At 42.0% G+C, this 17,853-nt stretch overlaps 1 protein-coding gene across 3 annotated transcripts in view; it reads left to right on the top strand.

Annotated features, from left to right (window-relative positions):
- LOC129775354 (homeobox protein cut) overlaps nt 1-17,853 on the top strand; it is a 372,272-nt gene that overhangs the window by 108,227 nt on the left and 246,192 nt on the right. The window lies entirely within an intron of this gene.

The raw sequence follows: 17,853 nt of genomic DNA, 5'->3' as shown, positions 1-17,853 counted from the left end.
ACGCCCGAACTGCCAAGTTTTGATTGGCCCGATTTACGGTTTCCCCAACACAGACTTCAAAATCGACCTGGGAAAATCCACTTTGCAAATATACATGCAAGTCGTGGGTATTAGGGATTGCATTACCGTGCCAAAATTTCAATAACTGGTTATTCGGTAATGAACATTTCATTACCGGTAAAACCGGTAAATTACCGGTTAAACAATACTTCGAAACAGAACCATTTTCTTGAAGAAACGGCTTTTTTATCAATCCAGTTCTGTCGTTTTGTCTTCCAAATATAAACACAAGACATCTAAAAAAAAGCAAGGACGCATTCCTGTCAGTGGAACACAAACCAGGTGTCGGTGTTACCTCGAATGGGCTCGAAATTTCAAAACAACGTTTTCCATCATCGATAATCAACAAAACCAACAAAACAAAACAACAAAACAACAAACTAGCGTCTCATAAAATACACTGAACGATGATCTAAGATGAATTAGGCTCACAGAAGTATCGAATTTTCCAAATCTATAACACTTAAATTCCACTAGCGAAATTTTACACTGAATAACTCCTGTTTGCTGACCGGCTTTATTGTGTTGTTCCACAGCTGTAGGGTGAATTGGAACGTAAAACATGTCAAGTGTGTCCAAGGGACATGGAAAATTTGCAAAAAAATGTCTTCTAATCGGAAAAATAAGGAGGTTTCGGGTTTATACTGATTTCCCTCTACCGAATTTTCCAGAAGAGGAAAACTCAGAGGTTCAGAGTCCAATGATGCTGGGCGTACAGTACGAAGGGCATCGAATACCATTGCCATGTATTTGCCTCTGATGCCCTCTGTACGAAAACATGTCTGAGCATTTTCATCAATCCGTTTATAGACGTTGAGCTTGGGCTGAACGTTGATACCTTTGATTGCTGCAATCGTCAAGTTTTTCCTTGATGCTCAACAGATTCTGCATCTTCCAGTGGGTTTTTTCTCCCTCCTGTTATCCAGCTACTGAACCAATACCATAATCGTCTAATTTAATCAAATCACGAACGACTTAAAATGCCTGATTGTTTAATGCAGTCCGTGAAGTTTGATAGAAGACGCCGAAGTCATAATTGATTGTGCCACGACCACGAGCAGAAAGCAGATAGCTGCAGCAGCTATTTTAAACAGTAGATCGGAGGTCGTAGAATCGGCGCAACACTGCCAGTTGGATTTTTCGATCTTATTTAGAGTAATACTTCAAAGTGGCATAAAGGCGATTTATGATGTAAAAATTAAAATTACCGAAATTACCGGTTATCGATTATAAAATTACCGGTAATTCGGTAATGGAAAATAACCCGGTATTACCGGTAAAACCGGTAACGGTAAAACCGGTTAACAATCCCTAGTGGGTATTTTGTTCCCACCGAGCTGTGTTTCCCTAAAACGGACCTCAAAATCAATGTGCCTGGTGGAATCCGCTTTGTCAAAACATGCAAGTCGGGGGTATTTTTTTGGTGCTGAGTACGTTTGTACTCGCTTGTTGTGCAGACCGGAATATGTTTCCCTAAAACGTACTTTTAAACTGAGAAGTCAGGGAAAATCGTCATTTCAGATACTAGAGGTGGATGAACTTTCGCGGTTCGAGAACTACGTGAACATTAGATGTGGAATAATTTCAGAGGAAAATGTAAAATACAATGATCGTTTGACAATTCTTCCGTTCATATTTTTTGGTAGTGCTAGACATTATATCAAACGTAAAAGGATGTTCATCAAATTTATTTGTAGCGAAGAACATAAAAAAATTCGATGCATTCTAAAATAATAATAAATTCTAAAATAAAATAATATTCGGTAAACAAGTGGATTGCACAATGTAATTGCGTAGGTCTACGTCGAAAATATGCGGTCGTGTCCTAGATACAACCCCTTACAATTTTTCGGTACAAAATTTAACAATTTCAATGCGATGAAAAAAATACATACAATCATTTGTGTACACCTAATAGATGTTAGTTGAGGTTTCTTCATATTGGCATTCGATTTGCTGTACGGTCACAAGTTATTGAGATACAGTAGAATCCCGATTATCCGCGAAATAGTCGGGCTAGGCCATCGCGTATTATGCAATATAAGACTAAAAATGAGGTACAAACACGAAAAATATATATTTTAGCATGAAAACTATGTTCCATCAAAACAAAAATTATTGAACAATCAATCTGTAAGGTCGTGTACATCAGTGATCAGATAATGTGAAAGCCATGACCAAAACAAAAAAGCAAGACTCTACCACTCACTGACAAATTTCGGGAAGGTTTATAGATTTACTAGGGAACTCACTTTCGCGGATAATCCGCACCGTGGATCAACTGCTCGCGGATAATTGATGTTCTACTGTATTGATATTGAATAAAACGATTAGCTTATACGCCCTGCCTTTTGTTTGGCAGAGAAACAATCTCCGAATTTAGAACTATTTGTATATGTTTTGTCCTGCATTGCACTGTTCTGCCGGGTTTCCCACGTGCTTCATGTGAACATGTCACTTACCGTCGCCATTGAACAGCTCATCAATCATTCAATTACTGAATACACCACGCGCAAATAGAAGGCGGAAAAAGTGTAGAAAAAGGGGGAAAGCACGATGTCATCAACAAAAACGACGGTCAGTAATGCGTTCGATTTCACGCCTTTTTTTTGTTTTTGTTTTTTTTTTGTTTTGTTCTTAACTGTGGGGGGGAATCGAGGAATGTGTGATCGTCAATTGGCACTGATTGAATCGAATACTGAACTTCCTTCCCGAGTCCGCAACGAGACTAGGTGAGGATCAATTGTGGAACTTCAGAACGTAAACAGTTGCTGCGGTTTGGTGCGATCCTTCAAGGATAAACAACGGGACTGCGTAGAAAGTGAGTGGCGCAAGAAAAGGATGAAAACTGACCTGGTTTCGTCCCTTTGTTTTTTTCTGTTCTGTTGTTTTTCTCCTCGCTCTTCGGGCATATGGCGTTCCGGGAAACGTACAACAGTCAGCCAGCAAGTGTAGGACGATCATCCGCAAGGCGGATGTCAGAAGTTGGGATCACAGGCAGCATCGATTATACCAATTATCCCGCAGCGCAGCGCGGCCTAGATTGATTGACAGTTCTCGGACGGGCAGAAGAAGGCGGCGAAGATGGCCAAAACCCCAGATCAGCTGTCAATGTGTGTTCTGTTGCGGTGCGGTCGGTTGACTAAAGAGTTGGCGATCCATTCAGGGCAAGAAAACCCCGCGAAGCGGCACCGACTCCCAACCAATGTCAGGGATGCGATAAAATTTAATGGCTCCGCGCCGCACAACCCCCCGGGAAAGCCTCCGATGCTGGCGGCCACGAGTGGGAGGCGATATTCAAATATGTTTAACACGCCGCAGAATGCCAGCAGGTTACGCCGCATTGTTTTACCACGTGGCGGCGGCGTCGGCATCATCAGCCGGAAAATTACCACCCTGTTCGTACACGCAGCAGGGACGCGCCTCCTGCCAAATCCAACACCTCGCGCAGTCGGTCGCAGTGTGACGCGATAACGATATTAAAGTTTTCTCCCCCGCCCCAAATCGGAGGTGTGACGTAACCCCGAGAAGAAAGTTGTTTCAACCTCCCATCGTCTGTCCCCGCTTGAGTCAAAGCCTTGGCTTGAGGAGAAACCCGAGGACGAGGTGGGGACTCATTAGCGGTGTTTCTTCTCCACTATACCACAAAGAGCGAACTTTCAGCGCGATGATTATTAAAATGAAGAGCTGCTGCTCTCCTCGGCGAGTTCGGACCGGTCCAGCCTGCAGAAGTTTGGAATCGATTTCCCCGAGCGCGCAGCGGATTCTCAAGGACCGGGATGCACTTAAAGTTGCACCGCCGTTTTCGCTCCGTGAAGACCACAGCCTACCGAAAATTTATTAACTTTTTCCATTAGTGGTTCTCGAGTGCCCTTTCGCCGGAAGATCCTGTCGATAGTTTTCTTTTCTTTTTATTGCCCCGATACGGAACCACAGAGCGCTGGGCGGTGATATTGGTTCTGTGGCATTAATGGATTTTCCCAGAGCAGAAATTTAATGGCTTGAAGCAGCGAGGAATAAGTCTCAAATTCTGCTTTAATGAAGGACATTTCGTCCCCCCGCGTTCCGTTCCCGCTAGTGAGTGGCGGTGGTTTCGTTGTCGCCTGGGCGCTAATAATCGGAATGGGTAAATATGAAACTTTGCCTTCGCACAATCCGCGCCGGGTTATCTCTCTTCCGGATTCCCCATGTTTACAAACATTGTCTCGAGAATATCGATTTTCCATCCTGCCTGCTCGGGAATGGACCCGCAGATTAAAGAGCGTCGGTTGTCTTAAAGTCATCCTTGCTGTTCGGCTGTTCGTTCACACGATCGCAACTGTCTACTGTGAGGTCACAATCAACAGTTATTCGCGTTGCCTACTTCTGTCGTGGTTCAAACACAGCGGGATTATGGATTTCTTCCACCGCTTTTTTTGCTTTCGTATTCTTCACTCGCTCTAATGGAAAGCCATTCAAATGAGTTACATCCGTAAATCATAAAATAATTGAAAGAAAGAATGGATTTTTTTTTCGCTGCGCCGCCGTCGAAATTGGTTCCATATGGAACTTCCGATCGCGTCTCAGGCGGCGATTAAAGGAATTTCGGTTTCGGATTACTTTATTGCGTTGAGCAATAGGACGAAGAGGAATGGGAGGGAGCGAGAGCAAGCAGAAAAAAATACCATCCTATCGAGGTGACAGAGTAGTGTTCGCCGTTGCCCGGGCCGCTCCCATAATTTATGACACCCATCTGTTTGACGCTGCGGCTAAAAGGGGTGTAAATTGAGTACTTCATTTCTTTTTTTTTTTCACTCGAACCTTCAGCTGGAAATGAAGTTCTGCCACCGGGTTTTTATTTTATTTTTATTTTTTTCTGCTCTTGTTGCCAACATCTTTTCAATTCACCTCTCGGAGAAATCGCCAGTCCTTTTATCATCAAACTCTGGCGAATGGCGAACGAGCTGCAGGGTGCAGAAATAAGCGGCGAAGGACCGATAAAAAATGGCGGATCCTGTCGCCAGGGATAGAGAGGACATTCGCAATTTTTCACAACAATCGGATGAGAAATTGCTTTTCCTTCCAATTTATTTTCCGCACCCAACGCCACCTCGCGGGAGGTGCTGTTTTAGGTAAGAAAAATTTATAAAATGGTGCCCCGGATTCCCGCTCCCCCCCACCACCGCACCACAAACACACGGACAAATTTTCGCAAAGCGTCGTCTTCGTCATCTTGGGTTTGGTTTTTTTTTCTCTGCTCTGTTCTGTTCGCCGTTGCCCAGGCTCTCGAACTGTTACCATTTTCTTGTCGATGATAAAAATCTCTCATTTTTCTATAATTTTTTCCTCCAGCAGACTCGAAGCTTCGCTTCGTTCGTTTCTGGGCGAACGCAGCGCGGGTCCCGGGTGAATCGTTATGTACATTATGCGGGGTGGTGGGAAGTCAGCCCCAAAAAGAAGCAGCAGAAAAAAAAAATGCTGGAATAAAATGGAAAAATAGCCCGATGGATGGATGGCTCTTCTCTTTTGGAGCACCGTGCACGTGTATGTGCCCGGAGAACACTTCCCATCACCCGAGAAGTATTGGAGAGTGTTATATAAGAATGTCGGATTCCTTCCCCCCGCACTTCGCTCCGATATGGATAGATAGCAGCGCAAAAAAAAACTATATGTATAGGAAATATAGGAAAAAAGCGAAATGAAATAAAAAGAAATCGATGAGGGTGGAGCCACTGTCGTCTTATCAGAACGACGTATCGTGAACGAAGCGGCGGAGACGTATAAATTTTATTTTCTATACACATTTACGATCCCTTCGGCAGCAGTGTCCCCCTTCTCCCCTTCCCCCCACAGCGGGACACGAACGACGAAGCAAATCACTTTGAATCTGCATGCGCTCCCAGCGCTCGTTTTTCCGTCCGCTCATCCTGTGTCATTGAATTCGATAGCCTTATCACATCGGCAGAAGAAAAAAGCGCCACACCATAACACATTCCAATACATATTTTCCCTGCTTTGAAGCTCCGCTTTTTTTTCTCTTCATTCGCCCACTCTAACACCCAAGCGAAAACTTTCGCATACATCGAGACCACTTTCGGGATCTTTCGCTCGCGTGTGTGCATATTCTCGATAGGATGACAAACGACACGCGGAAGCAGCAGGCAGCGGCAGCCGCAGCAAGTTCACACGCGACTGTGTTGGTGGGAAGCTCCCCCTCCACCCCCATCCTTCACTCTCACCAAGCAGCAAGGAGTTTGATCCGTGCGAAGAAGCACACAGAAAAAAAAATCCTGCTCGAGTACATAGATGGGAAAAAGCCATTCAACGGGGGGCTAAATCAATACCCAAAGTGAGTGCGAAGTTCGATCCGAGAGCTCGCCGTGTGTCCTGTCTCGCTCTGGCGTGCTTTTCCCACCCGGCAGTGGCACGGCACGGCATATATGTGTGTACATAGCTGGTAGCTGCCTGCTGAAGGAGGTTTGCCTCTGCCGGAAGCTGCGAGCGCGCGTCACTACATATGCGCTTTTCCGAAATCTCCACCTTCTTCTTTCGAGACTATTGCCGCCGGTCGTCGCTTTTTCCGTCCGTCGCGGCGGCGGATGGCGATCGATATAGCGAAGGTGGGGATCGGAAGGGGGTGGTCGGCTGGTAGTATTTTCTCAGATAAATGTACATCTATATCGACGGAAAATTGGAAAACTTCGTGGCGATGAATCCGAATAAAATCGCAATCGTGAGGCTAGTTTCGCTTGACAGATTGACAGAAATTTTCAGAATTAAAACAAGCGTCAGTTGGAATAACTTTTCCGCCGACACGGATCGACACCTTAGTTGCGCAACAAATTCAGCGCGCGCCGTGAGGATGCAACTAAAACAGAAACCAAACAAAAAAAGCTCACCTTAGTTGCATCTCTTGATTTCGCTTTCTGAACGGGCGTTGATATATGCTCCTGCTGCAGACTGAACACTCTGAAAGAGAAAAATTAAGCAAAAAAAAAACGAGGAAAAAACTTTCCACTTTGCCACAATTACACACAGCGAGAAAAGAGCGCATCGTTAAAGTGTCGTTCTGTGTGTCCTGAGTGGGAAAAAACGGAACGGAACGTTATTTTTTTTTTTTTGGTCTGTTTGCCGCTTTTCCTCGCCTCGCCGTTATCCCTTCGTGCGCACACCATCGCACACGAGTGGCGGGAACGACGACGACGACGGATCGACACGAGAAGGAGAGAAATCACTCAAAACCGAGTGAGTGCATCGGCAACCGATGAGCGATGAGCAAACCATGGCGAAACCGATATGCCGAGGAGCAGGGTTACCATATCTACTGTATTTATACAGATTTTTCAAACTTTTTGAATCCAAGAATCTGTAGTTACAGATTACAGATTTGCGTCGCCTAGTTGCAAAACCGGCCAACTCCAAAAATAAACATTTTTCAGTAAAGACGATTTTCTGTAGTATCATACCACCGGTTTTGCAGCAAATCATGATTTTGAAACGCGTGTTTTTTAGAGAATTGATCGGTATCGGTGCTGTTTCTCACTACCAATAAGTGGAAAAACGTATCTGAGGTCTGATAAACCGAAAAAAACACTTTCTTAAATTTGTGGAGTTGGCCGGTTTTGCAACATGCAACACATTTATTGGGTTTCATACAAATTATAATTATTTTTGAAAATAACATTCCAACATTAACAATGGTTTTATGTCAACAATGTTTTCCCCATCCCACCTATTTCATTTTTATAGCAATTGAATCAGTCAGTCATCTCCTATTGAAAATCATATGTAGCGTGATGTCTGGCCTTCTCATGTTCGATTTAAGGTGAAAAGGTGCATAAGTCTGCGTCATCGGTTCGCGTTACAATGATAAATAACACTACTGTTCATCTTTTTCTTACAAAAGCATGAGTGAATGTGAATTTCAAAAGTTCACTCATACTGTCGTGAAAAACCACTTTGCTTTGAAAGTTATTGTTTTGAGGAATGAAAACATATAAAACAACGATCGATGAGATGAGTTCGGTCGTTGGTTACACACGATTATCCCTAAGGTCTCGACGAGTGCATGGTTCAAGGGATTGAATGTAGGTCGTGATTTCATTCGCGTGATATCTCGGCTTATGTCCAATCACTACAACCTAAACGCGCATCTCTATCGCATTGGGCTCGCAGCAAACAATCTTTGTGATTGTGGCGATGGCTACCACGACATCGAGCATGTTGTCTGGTCGTGTATCCGGTTCCATGCTGCTCGCTCTCAGCTCTCTAGAGCACTAAGAGCACAAGGCAGACAATCGGATATCCCCGTCCAGGATATCTTAGGTAGCCGTGATCCTGATCTTCTGCTTCATCTATACCTGTTCCTCAGAAACGCCGATGTCAACGTTTAATGATGTTTCCTTCGTTGTGTCCCCGTTTCATATCCCTCCTATCCGATCGATAAACTTTTACTTACAATACATACACACACTCTTTACAGACACTCGGGCCAAAGGTTGTGCAGTCCAATGATCATTCAACAAGAGCCAAAGGTTGTACCGCTCATGACAACTCTACACGAACTGATGATTGCGCCGGCTAGTGACCATTCTATCCTGGATTCCTCGAGTCGAGAAAGACGCACCACGCTAGATATGAGGTACAGACTAGGGGTGCGTTGCTGATTAATGGTCAGCTGCATCCCAATAGGAAGTATCACGTGTCCGGCACACGTACAGAACATTGGAGACAGAAACATCCGAATTACGAAAACACTTGTAATACTAACCTCGAGCCAACCGCGAGTAATCGGTTACATATTACTAACATAGATAATAAGAAAATTTGTATTGAACTCCCGGCCCCGTGAGGCTAACGCCATATGAGCCTTTATAAAAATATATATTTTGGAAAAAAAAAACGATCGATGCGTTTTGACATTGTATTGCGTTTTCTTTTTCTGATGCGAAATTTGATTTCGGACAAACCGCAATCTACCGATGATGGTCAAATGAGCACTTTTCAAATAAACTTTCCATTTTTTCAAATTGAACATAAATAATACAGAAATTGTCATAGATACAATACTTCATACAATAATTATAAAACAGGAAGTGGGTTATATCTATGGTATAACCGCAAGGGTGACGTAGGACTATCGTTGATTTAGAGATCATTTGTTTGAAGTTGAATCTAAATCCATTCTGAATGAATGAATAAATGAATATTTGGGGGACTTCAAAAACGAGAGCGTTACGTTGGAGGCTCAAGGTTTTATGCATCCAATATTGGATACAAAAAACCTTGTTCTGAAGAATAATCTTCAGAAGCTTTCCTGCTAACTGCACTTGATTGACAAATCACAAAACCAAATGTATGTGGTCGCAGTATTATACGGATAGAAAACATTAAAATAAACCCGCTTGAATGAAATTCCAAGGGGTACTGGCAGATTATTTTCAGCAACGATCATTTCCTTCCAGGTTTTTTCTCGATAACCATCAAACGAAAAGAGTTGCGTGCTTGTATGTGTGTGTGTGTGTGGCGGCTGCTTCGATGTCTTCCCGAGGAACCGTATTTCGATGCTGATACTCTCTTGGTCACCTTCTCTTCTCCTTCTGATCGATCGACTTTTCTGCGCTCCCTCACAGTTAAAACAAACTGATTGTATTTCAGGTCAGGGCAGGCCAGGTAATGAATCCCTCGATCCCTCGCCGTTCAGCTCGTTCAGTAATGATGTTGTCTTGTCGATGTCCTCAGGCGTCGTGCACAAATTACGTAACGCTAAAAATTCGGATTTTGAACCACTTCCCCCTCCCCCCCCCCCCCTTACGTAACGTAATTTCCTATCTCCAATACACAGCAGACAGCTCGTTAGTCTTTCGGTGGTAAGCCACACGAAAGCAACTCGGATAAGCGCACCAGCCGCAGGATAGGTGAAGAAGCCACATCGCTATCGACCGGGAACTTTGCGTGAAATTCGTCGCTATCATAAGTCGACCGAATTGTTGATCCGCAAACTACCTGCGCAGCAATTGGTTCGTGGAATTGCTCAGGACTTCAAAACCGACTTGCGCTTCCAAAGTTCCGCGGTTATGACGCTGCAGGAGGCCTATTCGAAGATACAAATTTGTGTGCTCTCTACGCAAAACGCGTCACATCATGCCCAAGGACATTCAACTGGCCCGTCGAATCCAAGGAGAACATTCTATATTAGCTTAGCATATAGTCAACAGCCCTTTTCAGGGCTCCAAATTTGATGGATTAGAGTTCAGAAAAGTTTTTTACAGGCCGAACTGAAAGAAGCATTTAGCGAAAATCGTGGTGTCGATGATAATTCGATACCGATAGGTGCCATGGATATGGATTTCATAATGAAGAATATGAAATACATGACATGATGTAGTGAATATATCCGAAGAAATCACTTTGGTGAAACTGCATTATAAAATTATTTGTGTACGAATGCCGCAATCGATAGTCGACTCTAATTTGCGTTGGGTAATTTCCTCGGAGGACTCAATTCCTTTTTTGAGCATTAATAATCTCTTTCTGGTAAAACGAAGTTGTTTGAATCACATTTTTCGAATGATAGAATGAAGAAGTTTTCTGCCAATTTCCTTCAACCTCCAAACATCTCTTTCTCCCGTTTGTCGCTTTCGCGTTCGCTAATCCTTTCTCACAACACCCATTCCTCGTTTGAGAAATTGTTGAGTAAACATTGTTTGCCAGTGCGCGTAGAGCGGGAATTCCTTAAGATTCATTGCACCTCTAATAAATTGCCGAAAGACGTGGTCTTACGTTGATCGCACTTGATTGAAAAAATCCAAAACGAAATGTATTTGGTCGCAGCATTATATGAGTAGAAAGCAAATAATCGCTCGAAAATGACTTGATTTTCGCGATGTGAAACATTTTCCGTTCTTCATGTTATGCATCCAATATTGGATACGAAATTTTCCACTGATGGGGAAAAAAATATTCAGAAGCTTTCCTGTTAATTGCTATTGATTGAAAAATCACAAAATCAAATGTTGCAGTGTTATATGGATAGAAAACATTAAAATAAACTCTTTCGCATGAATGTATTTTTCAATTCCCAGGGGAACTGGCAGATTATTTTCCAGCAACGATGATAGCAACGAGAGTTCCGCGCGTGTATGTGTGTGTGTGGCGACTGCTCCGATGTTTCAAGCGGAACCGTAGCATCACTCTCCTCCTGATGGATTCCCTTCTGGCCTAAGGTGCACAAACAGGCTCTTGGTGACACCGTTCATCAGCGCTTTCATGATAAACGAAATTAGCTTCACCACAACAGCGACAACATGCTCCAATCACTGTTCAATTATAACTGAGTGGGTTTACGAGCGGCGCTCGCTTATATACTTAAGCTTCTATACTTAAGACTATTGAAACAAGTTTTTGGATGAAAAAGTAACAAGTATATGACGCGTAGACATTTTATCTTTCGAATGAAGTGTTTATCAAACCATTTCGTTCAGTTGTTTAAGAGCTATTAACGCTCAAAATCTCGGTCTCCGGCGTAACGCTTTCGATTTCGAAACTTTGATATTACACCCCGGTATAGAAATGAAAGACGTAGTCCTACGTCAAAATATTCATTTTATCAGGCTTCACAAAATTTAATCGTTGTCACATTTTTACAGATAAAAGGCTTCCACCGTAAACATTACCCACAAAACTATTTTTCACGCGTAGAACATATGTGTATTGCATAATTTTTTTCGGAATACTCAATTTGACTGGTTCCAGAAATTGTAACTGAAACTGCTAAAGTTTTATCTACACTTTTAATTTCTTGCTCCTGCTAAATTCGGTATCCAGTAGAAAATTCATCTGGCAACATAAATGAATATTCTTGTCGTGATATTCTTTCTCCAGTTGTTTGATCACATAAAACCAAAGCATTCATAGCAACCAAATCTTAAATATTAGAAGGCCTGTCTACGATATTTTGATGTTGTGTTACATTTTCTAGCCACTTGATCCTTTCAACTCGTCCGTCCATCGTATATACAGCCATTCCATGCCAAACCGATATAGTGGTTCTCAGATTTTCGTAAAAAATGGTAGTTTTGTTTTTTATCGCAAAACATTGGACCCGTTTTTTTTTTATTTTTTCAGTATGGTGACCATTTCCATTTTAGGGTAGTCCGAAAAATCAATTTTTTCCACTTTTTGCCTAAAATGACTTTTTTCAAAAATTCATAACTCTTGAACTACTAGACCGATTAAGATGATCGATATATCAAATTAAATCCAATCACCTTGTCTTTATTGAACATACTACACCTGCAGAAAATTTGGATGCCGTTCTCGCTATTATTGATTGTATTCGTTTTTTTATTGTTTCATTGTCTCGGGACCAAGCTGAGGATTTTTCCATAACATATGTCGAAACCAGAGAGGCGTTTTTTTCTTTTTTGAGTTATGATTTTTCAAAGTTAACCGATGGTTCAAAAATCATTTTTCCCTTTTTTCCAAAAATGACTGTTCAAAAATGTATTACTTTTGAGCTACTGGACCGATTCAGATGATCGATATATCAAATTAAAGCCAACTTTTTTTTTAAATGACACATTTGCTAATCAATTGAATCCTAGTCGCATACATCCAGTCTAGTCGCACAGAAATATTGAACGAAGACTGAAAACATGTTAACTTTGAAAAATCATAACTTAAAAACGAAAAAAAACACATCTCTGATTTTGGATATGTTATGTAAAAGAAAACTTCAGCTTTCAAAAAAAAAAAACCAAAAAATTTAGCATCCTTGGTCTCGAAACCATGTAAACTATAAAAAAAATAATACAATAAATAATTACGAAATCAAAATACATTTTTCGAACCATCGATTAACTTTAAAAAATCATAACTCAAAACGATAAAAACGCCTCTCTGGTTTCGACATATATTATGTGAAAAATTCTCAACTTTCCAGAAAAAATATTAAAACCCTAAAATGGAAATGGTCACCCTAACGAAAAAAACAAAAAAAAAATCGGGTCAAATGTTTTGCGATAAAGAACAAAACTACCAACTTTCACGAAAATCTGTGAACCACTATATCTACTTATATTGAGCAGAAATGCTTTTGTCGAAAATAACTATTCATAAACAATAACATTTCCAGCTGGTTTATAGCAGTTTTGACTATTTTGTATGTGAAGCCTTCGAAATAAGAACAAACTTGTTAGTCCACAAATGCTGTGTTCGCTCGACTCTTCCATCGAAACGAATAAATCGCATAATTTCTGAGAAACTATTGAAAAACGAATAAATCGCATAATTTTCGAGAAACTATTTCTGTTCTTTGTTCGCCAGAAGAATGCCGGACCTCATTTCTTATTTCATAGATATGAAAACAAATTCTTGTTCGAAATGCACCAGGTGCACTAAATATTACACATATATCTCTCAGAAGCATCTAAGCAACCAGATCCGTAGAAATTAGACTCCATTCGGATCCTATAACTCTAAATACTTCTGATTCTGTGCACATTCTTATATTAGGGAGTGTATCGCAAAATAAGCTGTAAACAAATTTTTAATAAAATCAATTTTTATTATTAATTTTCCCATGGTATTATTGATCTTGCCTTCCTTTTTGAAGGTTCGGTTTACAAAAGCCCAGTATGTATTGATCGGTCGAAGGTGGAGGTAGTTTGGCGGATTGAAGTCGTACTCGACAAAATCTACATCATTATCCTTTAACCACTTTAGAGTGGATTTGGTATAATGAGCCGAGGCGATCTTTCCAGAATAATGGTCGGGTGCTATGCTTTTTGTATAGTGGAAGCAACCTTTTCTGCAAACCCTCAGAATGGTACATATTGGCATTTATTGTTCCTTTTGTGTAGAAACTTAACGACTTCAATTCACATGAGCAGAATGCCTTCCGCACAAGTATTTCCTGCCCAAATTTTTCACCTGAGTTGACTTATCATGGTCACTCACATCCGCGTCAATGACTGATGTAAAATTGTGGTCCCGGTAGAGTTCTTGAGTTCTCTTCAACGTAAGTATCATCATTCATCATAATGCATGCATTGGATTCTTGCAAAATTCGATGATACATCTTCACCAATAAAATAAATGTTCTGGAATTTTGTCAGTGATTTGGTTTCGCATGACGGTAGGAAAACTCTCTCCATAATGGATGACGGTTAAGCTAATCTAGACTGGCCATATTCACGGAAAGGGCTTCAGTGGAGATGACCGCAAAACGGAGATAAGTGTGTGTATATTTAGTTGCTTTAAGCCATCGTATATGGATATTTGTATGCGTGTGTGCGTGCTTCAAAACCCGTACGTAAAAACAGTGCATCTTCGCTACGCTGAAACCTCATTTGTATCTGCTCCCGTGTGCATTGGCCGTGTAACGATGCAACAATCGCCTAATTTTATGATGCTTTGATTCATGATTACAGGTCGGACTCGATTATATATAATCGCAACTTCACTTTCAACGTTAATTTTCGAATCCAATACATAATCGAATCACAAAAAAGCTATTTTCCTAATAATTTTTGACATTCATACATTCATGAAAATCGTTTTCTTGAGATTCGATTATGTATAGGATTTGAGAATATTTTTTTGGAAAAAATGGTCGACTATATATAATCGAGTCCGACCTGTATTTGGTGTTGTAAATTATGCAGTCGGAATGATAAATTTAAACAAGGAGGAGAGATAGCGGGAGGGAAACATTCACGCTAGGGTATTGGTAATGAATCTCTGCTCTATATATTAAATATTTCTTTTCGAGGTTGTTGAGATTAACAGATAGAGTTTATTTCGTTTATTTAGTAAATGTCGTTCTGAAATTTTGTATGTGATTTGGTTTCACTTGTCAGTAGCAAAAAAGCGACTTGAATTAAACTACAGCGTAGTTCTACGTCAACAATGCGGTCGTGTCTTGGACACAACCTCCTATAATTTTTGAACTACGTTTTGCCATCGAATATTGAGTTGAAAAAAAAACAAACTATTGAGCCACAAGATATCTTCGCGAGTGTTGAAACTATAGAAATAGAAGCTACTAAAATAGACTAGAGCAGAAAAACAACTTTTAGAGACATCTGCTAAATCGTCAAATGGTATAACGATGGAAGTTCGAATAAGAAATATAAATTTACATAAAAACATACCCGAATCATTATTTTAAAATGGAAAAAAAAGCCAGAGTCTGTCAAGCTGCTAAGCATATGCTTTCATAGTTACTTTATAGTCATTTTTCGAGCGTTGACAGTTCTCCACAAATTGATATGTTACTTAATTTTGTAACCTTTAAATTCACTACAACCATTACATTTTTGTGTGTGCCAAAAATTCATTATAATAAAAGTATAACGTAGAGCAATGTAAACAGGCATTGCTGGTAACTGTGTAAATTTCCATTACACCTCAATGATGCATTGTATTCTTGCTACAGTGTATGGTATTTACTTGGTGGCTCTAATTATGCTTCAAAGCTAGATTTTTAAATTTAATACAGATATCAACACAGATTTTCTGAGAAAAAAAATTAAGAAGAAAAGATTTTTTTGGACCAAAAACACAGGTTTTATTGTGGCAACCCTGCCGAGAAGTTCGGGCATCGTGTGTTCGAACAGTGTTCGATCTCTCGTATTTGCCCACGATTGTTGCCACTCTCCTCTCGCTCGCGCGCGGCTCACCATCAGTTTTCCGATCCCGATCGAGAGGAGAAAGATTTGCGCGCGCGTGTGTGTGTGTGTTGGTGGTGGTCGTTGCTGGTGACTCACACGGGGGTGCTGCATATGTGTTGCGGCGCTTGCAGCATATGCAGTGTGGACTATTTACGCGCGAGAGTTTTGCACACACAGAGTCGGACGGGTGGAATCGAACTTTGCGGGGGCGCAGGGTGGAAGGGTGGGCCGGAAAATTGGGGAGCGTAGGGAAAAATCTGATACGACTCTCGAACGATTGTATTGGTCCTGGCCGGGAGAGCTATCGAATTGTGTGGGGGGACGGCGCGGAGGATTGGAGGGATACTATATTATTGTTTGCACGTCTCTCGATTTGCGATTTAGAAGAAATCCGAACACACCGATACCAATCACGGAAAATCGTCGTCGTCGTCGTCGTCGTTGTATCCCCCGCTATCGGCACAAGAAACGAGTGGTATTGAGTGCTTTTCGGCGTCTGAACGGACAGTGTGGAGCAAAGTGGGGCGAAAGCGTCGGTGGGTGTCCTTAGAAGTATATAAATCGACTATCGGGAAGCTCACCATGAAATATGTACGTAAGCCCCCACTGATCCTTTCCGTCAGGATTCTGCTGCTGCTGCACAACCACGTGTCTATGGCAGCGCTGTGTTGGTATGCGAGCGTTCGGCTGCGAGCATATGACAGCTTTTTTCTTTCCCATTTCCTTTTACACTTAATGCCTTCCTCATCGTAGTCGTCGTCGTCGTCGTCGTCGTCGTCTTCGATGGCTTTGGTAGTTGTCGCTGCCTGCTGCGATACTTTTGCGATGCAGTCAAAAAGAAAAGGTGTGATTTTTATTGCGTTCTTTTTCAACCTTTTTTATTTTTGCCCGGTGATTATCATCGCTCGGTCTCTGTCACTCGCAGTGTTCTCTCGAGCTCCGTTTCGGTAATCGTCGTTCCGATCACACATATAGTTCTTCGCCCGCTCTCCCATTTCTATATAGATATGTGTGTACACATAATAAATATCGATACGTTTTGGCTCGCTCGTCACTCTGCTCGTTTGCTTTGGTGGGGCCACGCGAGGGGTACCTAGGCCATACCGAGTGGTGTGTAGCCTCGCAGCGACACAGCATTGGGGGTCCCCCCAACCCCCGCGTCGATACAGAGTGAGGCGGAGCAGTATCGTTTATTGGTAACGCCTCTCCAACATCGATATTGGACCGTTCGCTTTTCGTACTTTTTTCCTTCTCCCTCCCTTCTTGTGCTCGCTCTCGCTCATCATTTTTATGTGCGCTTAGACTTTATGTGTCGCTCGTTTCTTTCATTTTCATTCTTTTTTTTTGCACTGACATCGCCCCGAAGAAAATTGTGATCGTATTTCAGAATCATCAGCGTAGCGATTCGATTTTCCTGCGCCCGACCACATAACTGCAGAGGGCCAATTTGTTCGCCACCGTGGATAACTTACGCCCATCAAAGCTACCGAACAATTTCCATCGTTCTATTAAAGGAATATGAATAATTCGATGCCACCATTTCTCGAATGATGCCGCCACCAGCCGCCGGAAAGAGTTGTTTCCGCATTTCCACCCTGCGATTGTTCCGGGGGTTAGAGGGGGCGGGGGGGGGGGGGGTGTGGTAAAGCAAAAGTGGCGCACCAATTAAATGGTCTCGCGTCGCACCCGGGGTCTACTAATTTTATGCGCCACGACCGTTCAACTTCCTGATGTTATCGGTGCTGGCTGTTACCCATGGTCGTAGCGAACATTATGACTCAATCGAGCGCTGAACCGTGAAACGGGTGGCATCGATCGATTTTCTGGTTTTATATTGAAGAACAAATCCAGAAATCGTTTCGAGCATTTTTTCGCCACATCCAATTTAATGGCCCACTTGGAGATGAGACCCAATTTTTTCCCTCTAATCTTGAATGAAGCACAAGATTGGATTACGCCATGAGTGGCAATTCCATTTCTATCCATCCCCGGAGACAGAAATCACTGGGAAAGCAAGAAAAAAATCCCCAAATCGAATTTTAAAGCTGCCAATCTTGCTCTTGCTCTGTGTGAGCCATCAACTTTAATCCAATTTCCCGATCGCCATTAGCAGCAGCAGCACCAGTGCAACAGTGGCTGC

This window comes from Toxorhynchites rutilus, chromosome 3, assembly GCF_029784135.1.
Source record: "Toxorhynchites rutilus septentrionalis strain SRP chromosome 3, ASM2978413v1, whole genome shotgun sequence".
Classification (NCBI taxonomy): domain Eukaryota; kingdom Metazoa; phylum Arthropoda; class Insecta; order Diptera; family Culicidae; genus Toxorhynchites; species Toxorhynchites rutilus.
Note: the sequence above shows the minus strand (reverse complement) of the source record. Positions and strands in the feature narration are given on the sequence as shown.